The sequence below is a fragment of the Lissotriton vulgaris genome, chromosome 10, assembly GCF_964263255.1.
Source record: "Lissotriton vulgaris chromosome 10, aLisVul1.2, whole genome shotgun sequence".
In the NCBI taxonomy this organism is placed as follows: domain Eukaryota; kingdom Metazoa; phylum Chordata; class Amphibia; order Caudata; family Salamandridae; genus Lissotriton; species Lissotriton vulgaris.
In genome coordinates, this window is record NC_141698.1 from 163,022,399 (window position 1) to 163,040,287 (window position 17,889).

The window sequence follows — 17,889 nt, forward strand, 5'->3', positions numbered from 1 at the left end:
CGTTCATCAGAAGGACATTCCCCTATGTTTCTTAGGGACAGAATTATGACGCATTTTACCAGTTGCTAACGGCCCATCGGGCTGTCTGCAAGTGGTAAAATGCCTTTTCCTATGGACCAACCCTATTTTGCGAGTCTGCAACTCACAAAATAGGGTTTGCTAGTCGGTGTTAGGAAGAGGCGTTTAAAGGGTATCCCTTCCTAATAGGGAGTCGCACTGGTATGTATGAATGTTTTGCAACCGGGAATACGGTCACAAAACGTTCACAGATTACTACCAATTTCAAATTGGTGGTAAACCATTCGCAAACGGGAAGGGCTCTTCAAGTGACCCCTTCCCCTTTGTGAATAGGGCGCCAACATTTTTTCAGAGCAGGCCGTGGTCCGTGGGAAAAGGAAACTTTTAATTTGTCTATTGTAAATGCATCCCATTTTCCTTTAAGGAAAACGGCTGCATTTTTTTTTAAAAAAAGCTTTATTTAAAAACCTGTCCCAGACATGGTGGTCTGCTGACCCTAGAAGGGAACCATCCCTGTGAGTGCTGGATAATCTTCCCAATGGGTCGCAAATTGTGACCTGCCTCGTGAATATTAATGAGGCAGGTCATTTGAGATCCATTTACAAATCCCAAAATGTGATTTTGTGAGTCTCCAAAAATCACAATTATTGTCTCGCTAGATCAAATGGTTGTACATCTGGCCCTATAAATTCAGCCAACACCGCATACTCGTTTGATCAAATGCTGGTTTTGCACTATGGCAAAATTTATTTAAAAAGTATAATAAAGAATTTGATCAAACTTCACAGTCCATGCTGTTCTGGAAGTTCTTTTGTGTTCCCATTGCGGTGCCCGTTTTCAGGGCACTGACGTGGGAACAGCAAAAGAAAAGCCCACCAGACACAAGTTGTACTCGTAATCTGGTGGGCGGTTCCTGTACGGCTACGGCGGTGGTGTGCTGGCGCAGAGTCAACGCAGCACCACCAAAGTCATAATCGGGCTCTTAGTCATTAACATTTCAGATCATCTTTTATCTTTTCAACAATTAGAATTATTGAACCAAGGCTCATCTTTTGCTCTAACATATTACACTCATCCTTTGGCATCAGATATTGCAATGTTCAAATTCATGTGAAATTTAAGGCTGAAATATTTTTTCACTACTATAGTAGATTCGAGCAGGGGTGTAACAAACACCCCCGCAGCCCCCGCGGTGCGGGGGCCCCCAGTCTTCAGTAGGTGAAGGGGGGCCCCCTCAGCTCATCCGTCGAGATCTGAGCCAGCTCTGAGCCCCTCGCTCTGACCCAGGACTGAAGAGAAACAATGTAACAACTTACATTGTTTCTCTTCATTTAGAGCCAGGAGCCCTGAAAGAGGATGGGGTGGGGGCCCCAGAGAGCAGAAGACAGCACGGAGCACTGCTCAGGACCCTGACAAGGGTGGGAGTGGGGGCCCTCAGAGACAGCATTCTCTGCAGGGCACAGCCTCTGAGAAGGGAGAGGACAAGGGTGGGGGTGGGGCCCCAGAGAGAGCAGGAGGCAGCACAGAGGAGAGCTGACAGAGGAAAGGATGGGGGTGGGGGCCCCAGAGAGCAGGAGGCAGCACAGAGGAGAGCTGACAGGGGAAAGGATGGGGTGGGGGCCTCAGAGAGCAGGAGGCAGGACAGAGGAGAGCTGACAGGGGAAAGGATGGGGGTGGGAGCCCCAGAGACAGCATTCTCCACAGGGCACTGCTCCTCTGAGGCAGCACAAAGCTGACTTCAGCCAGAAAGTTTGCAGCTCCAGAAACAGGATTTGCTGGGACACATTGGAAGGTGAGAGTTTGAGCTATTGATGTTGTAAAGGACAATGTGTTTACCTATTTGTTTTCTGTTTGGAGTGGAGGGAATGTGTGTGGGGTGAAGTGGACATTTATGGTTTGGATTGGAATTGTTTGTTGTGGAATTGTGTGGAGTGGATTGGATCTGTGTAATGAAATAATGTGGCATAGTGTGCAGTGTAATTATGTGGTATTGAATGGTGTGTTGTGCATTTGTGGTGTTAGTCTGAATTATGTAGTTTGTTGTGAATTATGTGGTGTGGAATGGAAATGTGTAGAGTTGAATTGTGTGATGTGGAATTCGCGGTGTTGAGTGAAATTATGTTGAGTGGTATTATGAGGCTTGGTGTGAACTGTAGCTATGTGGAGTTTTGCTATGTGGCATAGACTGGATTTTTGTGGAGTGTATGTATGCAGTACGGAGTAGAGCATAATTATGTGGAGCTGAGTGGTATTATGTGGAGTGTTATCATGCTATGTGATAAATTGTGTGGGGATGAATTGTGGAATTGTGTGACGTGTGAAATTATGTGGCATGGTGTGGTGTATAATTATGCAGAGTGGAATTATGCAACATGTTGCAGAGTTGTATTTTGTGGAGGGTAATTATGTGTTTTAGAGTTGAGTGTAAATATGTTGTGTGAAGTGTAATTATGTAGGTTGAAGTTCAAATATGTGTAGTTGAGTTGTGTGGAGTGTAATTATGTGGTTGGGAGTGGTATTAAGTTGTGTGGAATGTTATTCTGTGATGTGGAAATATGTGGTATGGAGTGAAGTGGAAATATGTTTTTTTTTAGGATTGCAATTATGTGGTATGGAATGTTGTAGGGTTAAATTATTTATAGTTTAATTGTGTGGCGTGGAATTATATGCAAGACCTTAACACAGGCCCCAGGGTAGTAACACAGGCCTCCGCAGGCCCCGCTTTGAGGGGGACCCCTGCGCTCCAGGTGCCCCCTCAGCAGTGCCAGCAAGCACTACACATCCATGACCTTCTGGGATAGGTGAATAATTAATATAGGCAGGTTATGTAACTTACGCTCGCTCTAGACTTTTCTTCATAAATTAAATGGTAAAATGTAAAAAAAATGGTAATGGCGCACACAGCACAGCGTGCAGATGTCTTTGCCGCCACGTCGGCGCGGTCTTACTCCTAACCCTTAGGGTGGGGCTGGTGACCAATTGTCATGCGCATTGCTGACTGGTGAAGCGAGGAGGCATCCCAGAGTGGAGACAATTGAGAGGTAACGTACGACGGCGACCACCGGCCATAATTTAAATTATTACTCTGGCTACCCTTGTTTGCCCTGTCTTCTGCTGCCCGCGCAGGTGAGTCTGTCTGTTCCCCCAGTGCATGCTACCCCCCGCAGACAAGTGCACCCCACCCAAAATTCATTGCGATGACCACTTGTGTGCGTATGGTCTCCAGTTTAGAGTGAAGTCATTTAATAAAAGAAAAGAGCCTTTGGTACATGAAGGTTGGTTGGAAAAGAGGGGGGGTGTTATGTTACACATTAAAGATTAAAAGTGTGTGTCATCAGTGCGATTTATGTTGATTTGCGGATTTTAAGAAAACACAAAAATTGTCATTGAAGTTTGTGGGTGCAAGAAAAGGTACCCTTCACCTATGAATTTACACCTTTGTCTGTGACTTTGGGAGAAGTTTCCCGGTTTCTCCCGACTTTTTCAAGGTAAAGTGGTACCCACTTCCCCCCCAAAAACTCACCCGATTTCTTGTTGCTGGTTTCTAGTTGCTGAGTGATGTCAGTTATGAAGGGGCGGGACCAGCTGAACTGGACATCAGGGTGTGAGTGGGTGGAGTGGGAGGGAGGGAGGGAGGATTCGGACAGAGAGGGTGAGGATTGGGGCTGTGGTTGCAGTGGTGCTACATAAATTGCAGCTTGCAGAAAAATGTTTTCTAGCTGAAACAGATAAAAGTTACTAAAATACAGCAACATGCATTGCTGCACAGTCGAATGCCCTTCGCTAAAATTGACAGGCCACCTTTCAGTTACTCTTTGCTATTTGGTTGTTAAACTGAGGTGAAACGTTTGCCAGAACAGTCTTAAAAGGTGCAAAAATTACATAAAACTAAGTATAAGTATCACAAAATGTGCGGCATTAGACCGCATAATTTGCCTTTTCCTGCTGCATAATTGAGTACCTGCAGCATAATTCTCATGGTACTGCATACCATGTACTTCCCCTCTGTTTACTGCTGTCGCAAAGAGCCACCAATCCTACCCCATTGATATGAAAGGAAAAAAATAACATTTACAGCCTTTCTACGTTATGGAGCATGTTCTACCAGAGGTTGCACATGACTTCCGTGGAAACAGGCACCAAAGCGTGTAACTCTCTTCTCTTTCTGGACTTTTATTTTAACACCACCACAACAACCTACCTCACTTGCGATCTTTGAACTGTGGGGTGCTTCGTGCACTTTTCCGCCCTGAAGCCGTTGTACTCCGCTCAGTAGCAGTAAAAGGATCAATGTTTCTGGTCCATAAATGTCTCCAAATCCTTGACTCTGTGGTGTGACAAGATCACCCAGCATCCTCCCCCAGAAACCTGCCAGCCTCACAGACCTCTCCGGGCACAGAAACCGGCCAGCCCCACAGACCTCTCCGGGCACAGAAACCTGCCATCCTCACAGACCTCTCCAGGCAGAGAAACCTGCCAGCCTCACAGACCTCTCCAAAAAGAGAATCCAGCCAGCTCCACAGACCTCCCCAGGCACAGAAACCTGCCAGTCCCAACGACCTCTCCGGGCACAGAAACCTGCCAGCCCCACAGACCTCTCCAGGCAGAGAAACCTGCCAGTCCCACACACCTTTCTGGGCACAGAAACCTGCCAGCCCCACAGACCTCTCCAGGCAGATGAACCTGCCAGTCCCACAGACCTCTCTGGGCACAGAAACCTGCCAGCCCCACAGACCTCCCGGGCACAGAAACCTGCCAGTCCCTCAGACCTCCCAGGGCACAGGAACCTGCCAGTCCCACAGACCTCACTGGCAGGCACATGAGAACGTTTTTCTATTTTGTGCTGTGGCCAAAATAGAATAAGCTTACTATGGGCTAATTATTGTTGCAATGTCAGTGCAAAATAAATTTGTTCTGTTTTTTTACCTGGTGTCAAAGTGGATGTCTTATGGCCCGAAGTTGTAGGTCTGTTGTTTTTCTAATGAGATAGCTCCATAACTGAAATAGGAGGCCTTTCTGGCATCTTCACAGTGGCGTAAGATAAGCCCCCACAGCCCCCTCGGTGCAGGGTGGGCCCTCAAGCTCCAGGGGGCCTCCTCTGTAAAAGTGGTAGATGGTGGCACAGGGAGGGGGCTCCCCTCCATGTACTTTGCAGGGGGGCCCCCTCAACTTTCGTTACGCCACTGGATTCGAGCATAGAAGCAAAAGATGAAATATACAAAAAAATGTAACCCAAAAGTTCTTTTATCAGTCAGATATCCCACAAAACCTTAGAAACATTTGAAACCTTGGTACAACATGATTTACAGACGTTTCACCCTGATAAAAAAAATCATTGAATTAAACAAGCAAAGAATGGAAGTTATTGCAATATGTGACTGGAAATGACAAAATAATTTTCTTACCGGCTGACAAAGGAGGAGGATTAGTACTGTTGACCACATCTATCTATGAAGCTAAAGTTTGGGCTTATGTTAATGATGAATGAATTTACATGAAATTGGATAAGGATCCCACCATCTCCATTCAGAAAACCTTGGATGAAATTCTATAGAAAGTCATGGAAATAGATTGTAGCTCAGAATAAAAGTGAGATATTTATCTACAGCATTTCTCTGTAGACCAAAATTGTATCCCCTAGATTCATCAAAGTCCCGTTTTGCGAGTCTGTAATAGCGATTATTAAGGAATCGCTATTACAGACTCGCAAAATGGGATTCATGTACAAATCGCAATTTTATGTGCGATTCCTACGGCTTCCTTATTTGCGATTAGCAAATTGCTAATCGCAAATAAGGAATAACTCCCCAGTCATCCCTATGGGCCTAAAGGCCCATAGGAATGAATGGGATGACAAATCAAAGTGCGAATCGCTATTAGCGAATCGCATTTTGAGTTTGCGATTTCAAGGGTGCAGGGGTGCACCCCTGAAATGACATTGGACGCTGGTGTTACGCACACACATGTCCCAAGGACATGTGTGTGTGTAACATACAACTTAGAAAAATGCACTTAAGTGCATTTTTCTAAATTTCCGCTATTTACCACGAGGTTTGAGTTTGCGGTAAATAGCGGCCCAAAATTGCGAATTCGCTTTTTTTAAATGTATCATGAATTGCATTTAAGGTATCTAAAAAAGAGATTCCTTAAATGCAATTGCTCGCAAATTTGCGAATTCTATAATAGTGATTTTTGCATTTTGGATGATGAATCCCAAATGCAAAAATTGTGCTTGCAAATGGCCAGATTCTCAGAATCTGGCCCTTTGCGAGCCGATTTTCGTTTCATGAATCTGGCCGATAATGCTTCCTCAGATACAAAAGGATTTGAAAGACCCCCCCTTTCAGACCTAAAGTGTGTGCATGTGTTTCCATCCACGAACCATTGGGAAAATACTTGGATTATTTTCTCCAGCCAATAGTGCAATCCATGTGTTCTTATGTAAAAGACATTGCTTCTCAAAAATTGATCTGTAATGTAGTTGCAACCTGAGCAAGAAACTTGGTTATGCACTTTTGACCTTTTAACTTTAGGCATGTTTATTTCACCTCATGAAGGCATTGAGGCAGTATATTGGACATTGTTGCATTAAGATGACATCAAGGCGAATAAGGGTTTTCTTCTTGAGTTATTGCATTTTCTTTTATATCACAGTTACTTTGCATGGAAAAAAGATTCTTCATCCAAAAGACCAGAACTTCAATGAATTCACTGGGGCCCCAAGTTACACCAACATCATTATCGTCAAGTTTAAAACTGATTACATAATAATAACTGTGAGAAGTTGGCCTGGTATGTGATGCTCACTAGTTCTAGTGATCACCTTGTACCATGCCAAGCAACCCTTATGATGATTGGTTGTAAGTCAACCTTATAGACCAGCTATCCTAGTGGTAGCGTGGATGTAAGTCAACCTTATAGACCAGCTATCCTAGTGGTAGCGTGGACAAAGCAGTCTTAGGCTTAACTCTGAAAGGCATGTGAAGCAAGCTGCTTTACCATATACAACCCCCTTGAATACCAAATGAAAGGACACCACACAGATATATATTGAAAATATATATATATTTATTAACTACAAATATCCCCTATACTCTTTATGAGCACAGAAGCACAAGCGTTAAAACAAAACACAGTTAAAATACACAAAAGTTGCACAATATGGATGAGGGCGGGGGGCCACTCAAACCATATATTAAGAAAGTGGTATAAGAGATACCAATCGAAAAGGAAATAGGCCTAGGGCCTTGGGAATCACTGGAGCTGATCGGGACTAGCAGTGACTAAGTCGGGAAAGGCTCGCGGGACTCGGGTGCAGTGTTTAAAGTGCACGCATTCACCAATGCATTGTCTATGGTGCGTAAAAGTTACAAAGTTAGTGTTTTAGGAACCTTCCGAGTGACCTAGAGGAGTGAAACTTTAGACACAGACACTAGAGGTGTGTACCAGTGTAGAAACACCGGCGTTGATGAGTTACCTCACCCACAGGTAGCGGGTGCACAGGTGCGAAGTAGTGTCGGGTTTCGTCACGCAATTCGATGGTGCTTGGAGCTGAAGATGCTGCAGGCGGCTCGATGTGAAGAGTTCCGGTGCATCCAAGGGTGGATCTGAAGTGGTGAAGACCTGAAAGCAGAGGGGACAATGTTCAAAGTCACTAGCCAGTGACTACCGTGGAACCAGATTGGAACCAGGCGATGTCGGGTGCAAACAGGCGATGAGGTGTAGCTTCTCTCTGCAGCCACGTGGACATGAAGAGGTCGAGGACGTCCAGGCGTCGGTCACGAGCTGTACCAGGAAGGCTCTAGCTGATGGCGGTGTCGGCAACTTGATCGGAGCAAACAGGCCTTGGCTAATGCAAGCCACACAGGAATCGAAAAAGGCTTATCACTCGGACCAGCACGGTCAGAGCAGGTGCTCCTTTTTACAGGAGCGAGGGCAAGTCTGGAGCAACCAGACCCGCAGTGTAATTTGTAGGTTTTGTCGCCAAGATGGCCGCTGACCACGTGGCAAGTGGCCGGGATGGCGCGTCGAGTGGCACAATGCAAAAGGGCCCCACGCAGATCGTGGAGATGCTGGGGGGCTGATCTTCGGTGCAAGGGCTGCTCGGTTGTGGGGCATCTCAATCCCTAAGCACAGCATCGAGGGTGCCTCGGGTGCTGCACAGTCAGCTTTTCGGGGGTCTTCCGAGATGTCCGGTCCCACGTCTCTCGATGCCTCCACGGGTCTCTTCTTTGCAAGGACTGTGGATCGGGCGGTGAGAAGTCTGGGAGTCTCGTCAGGCTCTGGGCTCGGGCTCCGGCAGGAGGCGGCGGCAAAGCAGACGTCGAGTTGCTGGATGGTGCCTGTGTTCACAGGGTGGCCACTCCTAGGCCACAAGGGAGATGCTCTTCAGTCTTCTGTGCAGCAGAATGTCGAAGTCCGGCGTCTTCTTAATTTTAAGTTGATTTCAGGATGATCTGAGGTGCTAGGGCACTGCTCCCACTCTTATTCCCAATCTGAGGGGTGGATCACCTGCTAGGTCCCTCCTCTGGGTGGGACCAGGAAGGGGGGCGGTTACACCCCCTTTCCTTTGTCCAGCTCCTCGCCAGGCCTGGGTCTGGAAAGTCCCAGGACCGGTTTGGACTGGCTTATGCACGGGGACACCTTGTGTGCCCCGGGCATCTCTGATTCTATTCAGCCCTGTCCTACCCAATACACAAAATCCTGTCTGGGGTATTGCTTGCACCTCCCAAGGCAGGAAACCCTTTGTCCAAGCCTCTCTCGCTGGAAGGACTCCCAGCAGCAGGAGGTCAGACTTGTGTCTGTGGTGGCAGCATCCATTTTGTGATGCTGAGGCTGTGGCTGTGGTTAACTTTAACCGGGGTTAAGGGTATGTACATGTCGTGTCCCTCTAGAAGGGTGGAATGCTATCCCCGTCGACAGAACTGTCGAGGGGATAGTATTCCAAATCGTATGACACCTTACTCGACATGTTTTGATAAAGCCAAACCAAAGTTAGCATATAACCGCGAGGATTATAATGCACTTAAGAGTATATGGTATGGCAATATCCCGGAACAGCTAAGGGAGTTGTTCCCGACAGCTGCAGACAGGCTCAGCTCATGCTAGAGCACCATCTCACATGAAACCACGCACTCTGCCCCTAGGATTGCAGGGGCCTTCCATAGGAATGGCTTATAGGTTAACATGTGTCCATTTAAGGTTAGATATAGGGATACTATATCTAAGCAAGAGGTGATTACACCAACTTACCCCAGCTGAGTGATCAGCCAGTTGTGTCAAAATATGGAGGCCAGGCCAGGGGTGGCACAATACCTGCTGCAGCCCCTGGTAGGCCTTGGCTACACCTATGCCCTGGGTACCTATGGCACACTGTTACAGGGGCCTATAAGGTGAACCAGTTCCAATTCGTAATGCACCTAGAGTGCATTGGCAATAATTTTGAGAGAGAACAGCAGGCTGTGGGTCTGATTAGCAGGCCTACAGCCATATTAAGTCATAAACCAGTGAAGCAAAAAGCAAACATTTGGGGTGACCATAGGATAGCAGACCCTACTCTCCTACACAACCCCCCCCCCCCCAAATGCAGGGACATTAGACTAACCTTGACCAGTTGTGTCTTCATGTTCTAAGTGGAAGTACCTGGAGAGACCATCTGCGTTGCCATGGTCAGTCCCTGGTCTGTGCTCCACTGTAAAGTCTATCCACTGTAGGGAAATGGACCACCTGAGTAGTTTGGGGTTTTCACCCTTCATCTGATTAAGCCATAAGAGGGGCTTATGGTCGGTCTGAATCTTGAAGTGAGTGCCAAACAAGTATGGTCTCAACTTCTTCAGGGCCCACACCACAGCAAAGGCCTCCCTCTCAATGGCTGACCAACGTTTCTCTCTGGGGGTCAGCCTTCTGCTAATAAAAGCAATGGGCTGGTCTTGACCATCTACATTAAGTTGTGAAAGCACAGCTCCCACTCCCAACTCAGAAGCATCTGTTTGGACAATGAACTCTCTTGAGTAGTCAGGACTCTTCAGGATAGGTGCAGAGCACATGGCCTTCTTCAGGTCATCAAATGCCTTTTGACAGTTTACTGTCCACTGAACCTTTTTGGGCATCTTCTTGGATGTCAGATCATTAAGAGGAGTCACAATGGACCCATAGTTCTTAACAAACTTCCTGTAGTACCCAGTCAGGCCCAAGAAAGCTCTGACCTGAGTCTGGGTAGTTGGAGGGGACCAGTCCTTGATGGTCTGGATCTTACTCTCCAGTGGATGAACTTGGCCTCCACCTACAAGGTGGCCCAAGTACACAACCTTACTCTGCCCTATCTGGCACTTTGTGGCCTTGATAGTGAGGCCTGCCTTTTGCAGAGCCTCAAGTACTTCCTTCAGGTGGACCAGGTGATCCTCCCAGGTGGAGCTGAAGACAGCAATATCATCCAGATATGCTGCGCAAAAGTCATCCAACCCAGTAAGGACTTGATTCACCAACCTTCGGAAGGTGGCAGGTGCATTTTTCAAACCAAAGGGCATCACCACAAATTGATAATGCCCACCTGGGGTAGAAAATGTAGTTTTGGCTTTAGACTCCTCAGCTAACCTGATTTGCCAGTAGCCAGCTGTCAAGTCAAATGTGCTCAAATATTTGGCAGAAGCCAACTTGTCAATGAGCTCATCTGCCCTTGGAATAGGGTGTGCATCTGTCCTAGTGACAGCATTGAGTCCTCTGTAATCCACACAGAACCTCATCTCTCTCTTGCCATCTTTGGTGTGAGGTTTGGGGACCAGAACCACTGGGCTAGCCCAGGGGCTCTCTGAAGGCTCAATAACACCTAATTCCAGCATCTTTTGCACCTCAGTCTTTATACAGTCCCTGACGTGGTCAGGTTGCCTGTAAATCTTGCTTTTTACAGGAAGACTGTCACCAGTGTCCACCACATGGGTACACCAGTTAGTCTGACTGGGTGTCCAGGAGAACATATGTCTGTATGACTGCAAAACTTGTCTGCAGTCATGTTGCTGATGTTCAGTGAGGCTTCCATCTAAGGCCACACCATCAACTGAGCCATCCTCAGGGTTCTGAGTGAGCAGGTCTGGGAGAGGGTCACTCTCTTCCTCCTGTCCCTCATCTGTAGCCATGAGCAAGCCCATGTCTTCCCTGTTAACATATGCCTTCAGTCTGTTGACATGGAGCACCCTATGGGGGCTCCTGGGAGTTCCTAGGTCCACCAAGTAGGTAACCTCTCCCTTTTTCTCAACAATTGTTTGGGGTCCAGACCATTTGTCTTGGAGTGCTGCTGGGGCCACTGGCTCCAACACCCATACCTTCTGTCGTGGCTGATACTCAATCAAGACAGCCTTTTGGTCATGCCAAGCTTTCTGCAATTATTGGCTAGCCTCAAGGTTTTTGGATGCCTCTTCCATATACTCAGCCATCCTGGAGCGGAGACCAAGTACATATTCCACTATGTCCTGTTTAGGCTTTTTGAGAGGTAACTCCCATCCTTCCTTCACCAGACATAGGGGTCCTCTTACAGGGTGCCCAAACAACAATTCAAAGGGGCTGAAGCCAACCCCCTTTTGAGGGACCTCTATGTAAGCAAACAAAAGGCAGGGTAGAAGAATGTCCCATCTCCGCCTGAGCTTTTCTGGTAATCCTTTGATCATACCCTTTAGGGTCTTGTTAAACCTTTCAACAAGCCCATTACACTGTGGATGATAAGGAGTGCTGAACTTGTAGTTGACACCACATTCCTTCCACATAGCTGTCAAGTATCCTGACATGAAGTTGGCACCTCTGTCAGATACTACCTCCTTAGGAAACCCCACTCTGGAGAAAACTCCAAGTAAGGCCCTGGCCACAACAGGAGCTGTTGTGGTCCTAAGTGGAATTGCCTCTGGGTACCTGGTGGCATGGTCCACCACCACCAGTATGAAACTGTGCCCAGATGCTGTAGGGGGATCCATTGGACCTACAATATCAATCCCCACTCTTTCAAAGGGAACCCCCACCACAGGTAGTGGTATCAGGGGGGCCTTTGTGGTGCTACCTGCTTTACCACTGGCTTGGCAGGTTACACAGGAGTGACAAAACTCCTTGGTGTCTTCAGACATGTGAGGCCAGTGAAAGTGAGGGACAAGCCTGTCCCAAGTCTTATTCTGGCCTAAGTGTCCTGCTAAAGGAATATCATGGGCCAAGGCAAGAAGGAAGCCCCTAAATTGCAGAAGTATAACCAACCTCCTGATTGTACCAGGCTTGGGGTCTCTACCCTCTGAATAAAGGAGCCCATCATCCCAATATACTTTATGGGTACCTTGAGCATTCCCAGCAGCCTCAGCAGCAGCCTGCTGTCTGAGGAGTTCAAGAGAAGGACAGGTTAACCCCTTGGACGCTCATGACGAGCTCAGCTCGTCATGATGTACACCTCCATACACTCATGGCGAGCTGTCATGAACAATGGGAATCAAGAAATGTCAGCATTGACGATGATTCTCCTAAGCATTGATGTGGTTAACTGAGCCTGCCCAAGTGTGCCCTAGAAGGTCCCCTGTCCCCAGAAACTCAACCTGATCAGGTTCAAGTTCTTCAGAGACAGTTCCTTCAGGGGTCTCAAGATCAGCTTCCTGTGAAGGCTGATCCTCACTTGTAGGCAGTTGGGAAGGCACAGCCTTTACCCTCCTGTTCTTCTTCTTGGAAGGTGCTTGGTCCATTGTTGCAGGATCCAAGACCTGAGGTTCAGAGAGGCACTTTTTGGCCTGTGACCTGGTCACAGGAAGGACATGTGATGATATCCCTAACATCTCTGCATGAGTCCTGTACTCAACTTCTGACCATAGAGAGCTCTCCAGGTCATTGCCCAACAAACATTCAACTGGGAGATCAGCACTAACCACAACTCTTTTTAGGCCAGTTACCCCTCCCCAGGAAAAGTTAACAATTGCCACACTATGTGTAGTGGTGACATTGCTGGCATTGGTCACCAGGTAATTATCACCTGGCATGTATTGTCCAGGGTCCACAAAGCTAGGTGTCACCATAGTGACACTGGCACATGTGTCCCTGTATGCTTGAGCCACTTTGTCATTAATCAAAGGCGTCTATCTGTATTTGCCCAGATTACTGGGACTTATGGTAGGGGCCAAATCTATGTCCCCCTCACAAATCAGAACAGCCTGTGTAGGGGTTCTGACTAGGCCAGAATCTCCCTCAGTTCCTAAGGTGATACCCACTACCCCCTTAGTTTGTGGACCAACACTGCTAACTGTACTAGTGGGTGCAGGTGCCTTAGGGGCTGCAGTGTTGGGGGCTCCACCCTTTTTACACTCACTTGTCCAGTGAGAGGTGTTTTTACATGTACTACACCAGGGTTTTCTTTGACCTTCTTTCTTCTTCTTCTTGGAAGTTTGGGACCCACCCTCTGTATTAGTTTGGGGCCCTGTTGAAGACTTCTGGTCTTTAGCTTTCCGCTCCCCACCCTTCTGGTCTGTTTTCTTCTGGTCACCACCCTGGTTCTGGTTCTGGTTATTTTGCTAAACTCTGGTTCTAACCCATTTATCTGCCCTCTTTCCCAATTCTTGGGGAGAGGTCAAATCTGAGTCAACCAAATGTTGATGCAACTGCTGGTTCTGACAATTATTTAAAATTTGTTCTCTCATAAGCACATTGTACAATCCTTCATAGTCTGTAACCTTGCTTCCCAGCAACCATCCCTCCAGAGCCTTAGTGGCACATTCAACAAATTCAGACCAGTCCTGAGTCTGTGTCTTCTGGGTATCTCTGAACATTAACCTGTACTGTTCAGTGGTTAAGCCTAACCCATGATTTAGAGCACTCTTCAGGACCAGGTAGTTTCTAGAATCCCCATCACTAACTGTGAGGAGTCTGTATCGGCCTCTACCTTCAAAGGAGAGCCACAAGATTGCTGCCCACTGCTCCTGAGGGATCTGCTGTACTTTGCAGGCTCTCTCAAGTGCAGTCATCCATTTGTGGATATCATCCCCAGCTTTGTAGGGGGGCATAATCTTACTCAGGTTTCTGTTATCAAAAGACCTGTCTTTATCCTTAGGGATAATGCTGCCACCAGTGGGTTCTAACCCACTCTCTCTAGACTACCTTGCTCTAGCAAGTTTCTCTTGGGCCAGGGCAACCTCTAACTCTTGCTTCTGGATCCTAAGTTCAGCCTCTCTCATTTTGGCCTCATGTTCCCTTCTCTGAAGGCTAGTCAACCCCCTTCTGGAATGACCATGAGAACTTCTAGAAGCCTGGGAGGTATTGGATTCGCCTGAGTGATTCCTCCTCCTCCTATGCTCCTGGTTAGGTCCACCTGGGTGTCTGGGCAAGGTCATCTTTGCTTCAGTCCCAAATACACTTAAGTTAGTCTGGTTAAGCCTGCTGACTAGCACCTGACTATTTCTGCCATCATCAGAATCACTGCTCCCCCCTTCTGTCTCCTCTTCTTCTTCCTCCTCATCAGGCTGAATATCTCCAGTGACTTGGTCACCCTCATCTACCTGGACTATGGGGACAGGGGCATCAGTATTGTCATCATCAGTGGGAGAGCCTCCTTCAGCATTCCCTGTGGGGTCTGCTTTAGAGGTCTTTATGTTTATGTTTGAGCCATTTTTAGAGCGCGCAAATACCCGGGGGTGTCTCGGCGCTAGAGCCGAGAGCTAGGCTTTAGAGCCTCAGACTGGTCTAAGAGCTCTCTAAGGTGGTCTGTAGTAGGGGTTGGCCCTGTCCTAAGACCTCTTAAGGCACAAAGCTGCCTTAGTTCCTTAAAGGAGAATATAGCAAATTTGGATGGTGCCCTTGGAGGGTCACTCTCAACAGAGACATTCCCAGTGGAACCCTCTGCTCCAGACATTGCTCTAGTGTGGGTGGATATGTTGCAATCTACCTACACTGGTGTTTACCTACTAAACCTATCTAGTAGTTGTAGTCAGGGTGTGCTACTCCCTATCCTCTACAACAACTAAGTTCAGTAGAACTTAAGTATACTAGTCTTGTTTTATATGTACCTAGCAGGTACCTGTATGATCTTTCAAATGATACTCTCAAAGATTGTAATGGTAAAACAAACAGCAAGCTCAGATCCCAATCCGCTGCTCACCAATGTGAGAAGTTGGCCTGGTATGTGATGCTCACTAGTTCTAGTAATCACCTTGTACCATGCCAAGCAACCCTTATGATGATTGGTTGTAAGTCAACCTTATAGACCAGCTATCCTAGTGGTAGCGTGGACAAAGCAGTCTTAGGCTAAACTCTGAAAGGCATGTGAAGCAAGCTGTTTTACCATATAAAACCCCCTTGAATACCAAATGAAAGGACACCACACAGATATATATTGAAAATATATATATATTTATTAACTACAAATATCCCCTATACTCTTTATGAGCACAGAAGCACAAGCGTTAAAACAAAACACAGTTAAAATACACAAAAGTTGCACAATATGGATGAGGGCGGGGGGCCACTCAAACCATATATTAAGAAAGTGGTATAAGAGATACCAATCGAAAAGGAAATAGGCCTAGGGCCTTGGGAATCGCTGGAGCTGATCGGGACTAGCAGTGACTAAGTCGGGAAAGGCCCGCGGGACTCGGGAGCAGTGTTTAAAGTGCACGCATTCACCAATGCATTGTCTATGGTGCGTAAAAGTTACAAAGTTAGTGTTTTAGGAACCTTCCGAGTGACCTAGTGGAGTGAAACTTTAGACACAGACACTAGAGGTGTGTACCAGTGTAGGAACACCGGCGTTGATGAGTTACCTCACCCACAGGAAGCGGGTGCACAGGTGCGAAGTAGTGTCGGGTTTCGTCACGCAGGTCGATGGTGCTTGGAGCTGAAGATGCTGCAGGCGGCTCGATGTGAAGAGATCCGGTGGATCCAAGGGTGGATCTGAAGTGGTGAAGACCTGAAAGCAGAGGGGACAATGTTCAAAGTCACTAGCCAGTGACTACCGTGGAACCAGATTGGAACCAGGCGATGTCGGGGGCAAACAGGCGATGAGGTGTAGCTTCTCTCTGCAGCCACGTGGACACGAAGAGGTCGAGGACGTCCAGGCGTCGATCACGAGCTGTCCCACGAAGGCACTAGCTGATGGCGGTGTCGGCAACTTGATCGGAGCAAACAGGCCTTGGCTAATGCAAGCCACACAGGAATCGAAAAAGGCTTATCACTCGGACCAGCACAGTCAGAGCAGGTGCTCCTTTTTACAGGAGCGAGGGCAAGTCTGGAGCAACTAGACCCGCTGTGCAATTTGTAGGTTTCGTCGCCAAGATGGCCGCTGACCACGTGGCAAGTGGCAGGGATGGCGCGTCGAGTGGCACGATGCAAAAGGGGCTGATCTTCGGTGCAAGGGCTGCTCGGTTGTGGGGCTTCTCAATCCCCAAAGCACAGCGTCGAGGGTGCCTCGGGTGCTGCGCAGTCAGCTTTTCGTGGGTCTTCCGAGATGTCCGGTTCCACGTCTCTCGATGCCTCCACAGGTCCCTTCTTTGCAAGGACTGTGGCTCGGGCGGTGAGAAATCTGGGAGTCTGGGTCTCGTCAGGCTCTGGGCTCCGGCAGAGGCAGAGGCGGCGGCAAAGCAGACGTCGAGTTGCTGGATGGTGCCTGTGTTCACAGGGTGGCCACTCCTAGGCCACAAGGGAGATGCTCTTCAGTCTTCTGTGCAGCAGAATGTCGAAGTCCGGCGTCTTCTTAGTTTTAAGTTGATTTCAGGATGATCTGAGGTGCTAGGGCACTGCTCCCACTCTTATTCCCAATCTGAGGGGTGGATCACCTGCTAGGTCCCTCCTCTGGGTGGGACCAGGAAGGGGTGCGGTTACACCCCCTTTCCTTTGTCCAGCTCCTCGCCAGGCCTGGGTCTGGAAAGTCCCAGGACCGGTTTGGACTGGCTTATGCACGGGGACACCTTGTGTGCCCCGGGCATGTCTGATTCTATTCAGCCCTGTCCTACCCAATACACAAAATCCTGTCTGGGGTGGTGCTCGCACCTCCCAAGGCAGGAAACACTTTGTCCAAGCCTCCCTCGCTGGAAGGACTCCCAGCAGCAGGAGGTCAGACTTGTGTCTGTGGTGGCAGCATCCATTTTGTGATGCTGAGGCTCTGGTTAACTTTAACCGGGGTTAAGGTTATGTACATGTCGTGTCCCTCTAGAAGGGTGGAATGCTATCCCCGTCGACAGAACTGTCGAGGGGATAGTATTCCACATCGTATGACACCTTACTCAACATGTTTTGATAAAGCCAAACCAAAGTTAGCATATAACCGCGAGGATTATAATGCACTTAAGAGTATATGGTATGGCAATATCCCGGAACAGCTAAGGGAGTTGTTCCCGACAGCTGCAGACAGGCTCAGCTCATGCTAGAGCACCATCTCACATGAAACCACGCACTCTGCCCCCAGGATTGCAGGGGCCTTCCATAGGAATGGCTTATAGGTTAACATGTGTCCAGTTAAGGTTAGATATAGGGATACTATATCTAAGCAAGAGGTGATTACACCAACTTACCCCAGCTGAGTGATCAGCCAGTTGTGTCAAAATATGGAGGCCAGGCCAGGGGTGGCACAATACATGCTGCAGCCCCTGGTAGGTCTTGGCTACACCTATCCCCTGGGTACTTATGGTACACTGTTACAGGGGCCTATAAGGTGAACCAGTTGCAATTCGTAATGCACCTAGAGTGCATTGGCAATAATTTAGAGAGAGAACAGCAGGCTGTGGGTCTGATTAGCAGGCCCACAGCCACATTAAGTCATAAACCAGTGAAGCAAAAAGCAAAAATTTGGGGTGACCATAGGATAGCAGACCTTACTCTCCTACAATAACATCCAATGAATTAACAATCTGAAGCTTTATTTAAGACACATAG

General features: G+C 47.8%; 1 protein-coding gene across 1 annotated transcript in view; it reads left to right on the forward strand.

Moving 5' to 3' along the window:
- The window catches only part of IQCK (IQ motif containing K), a 647,452-nt gene that overhangs the window by 317,835 nt on the left and 311,728 nt on the right, over nt 1-17,889 (forward strand). The window lies entirely within an intron of this gene.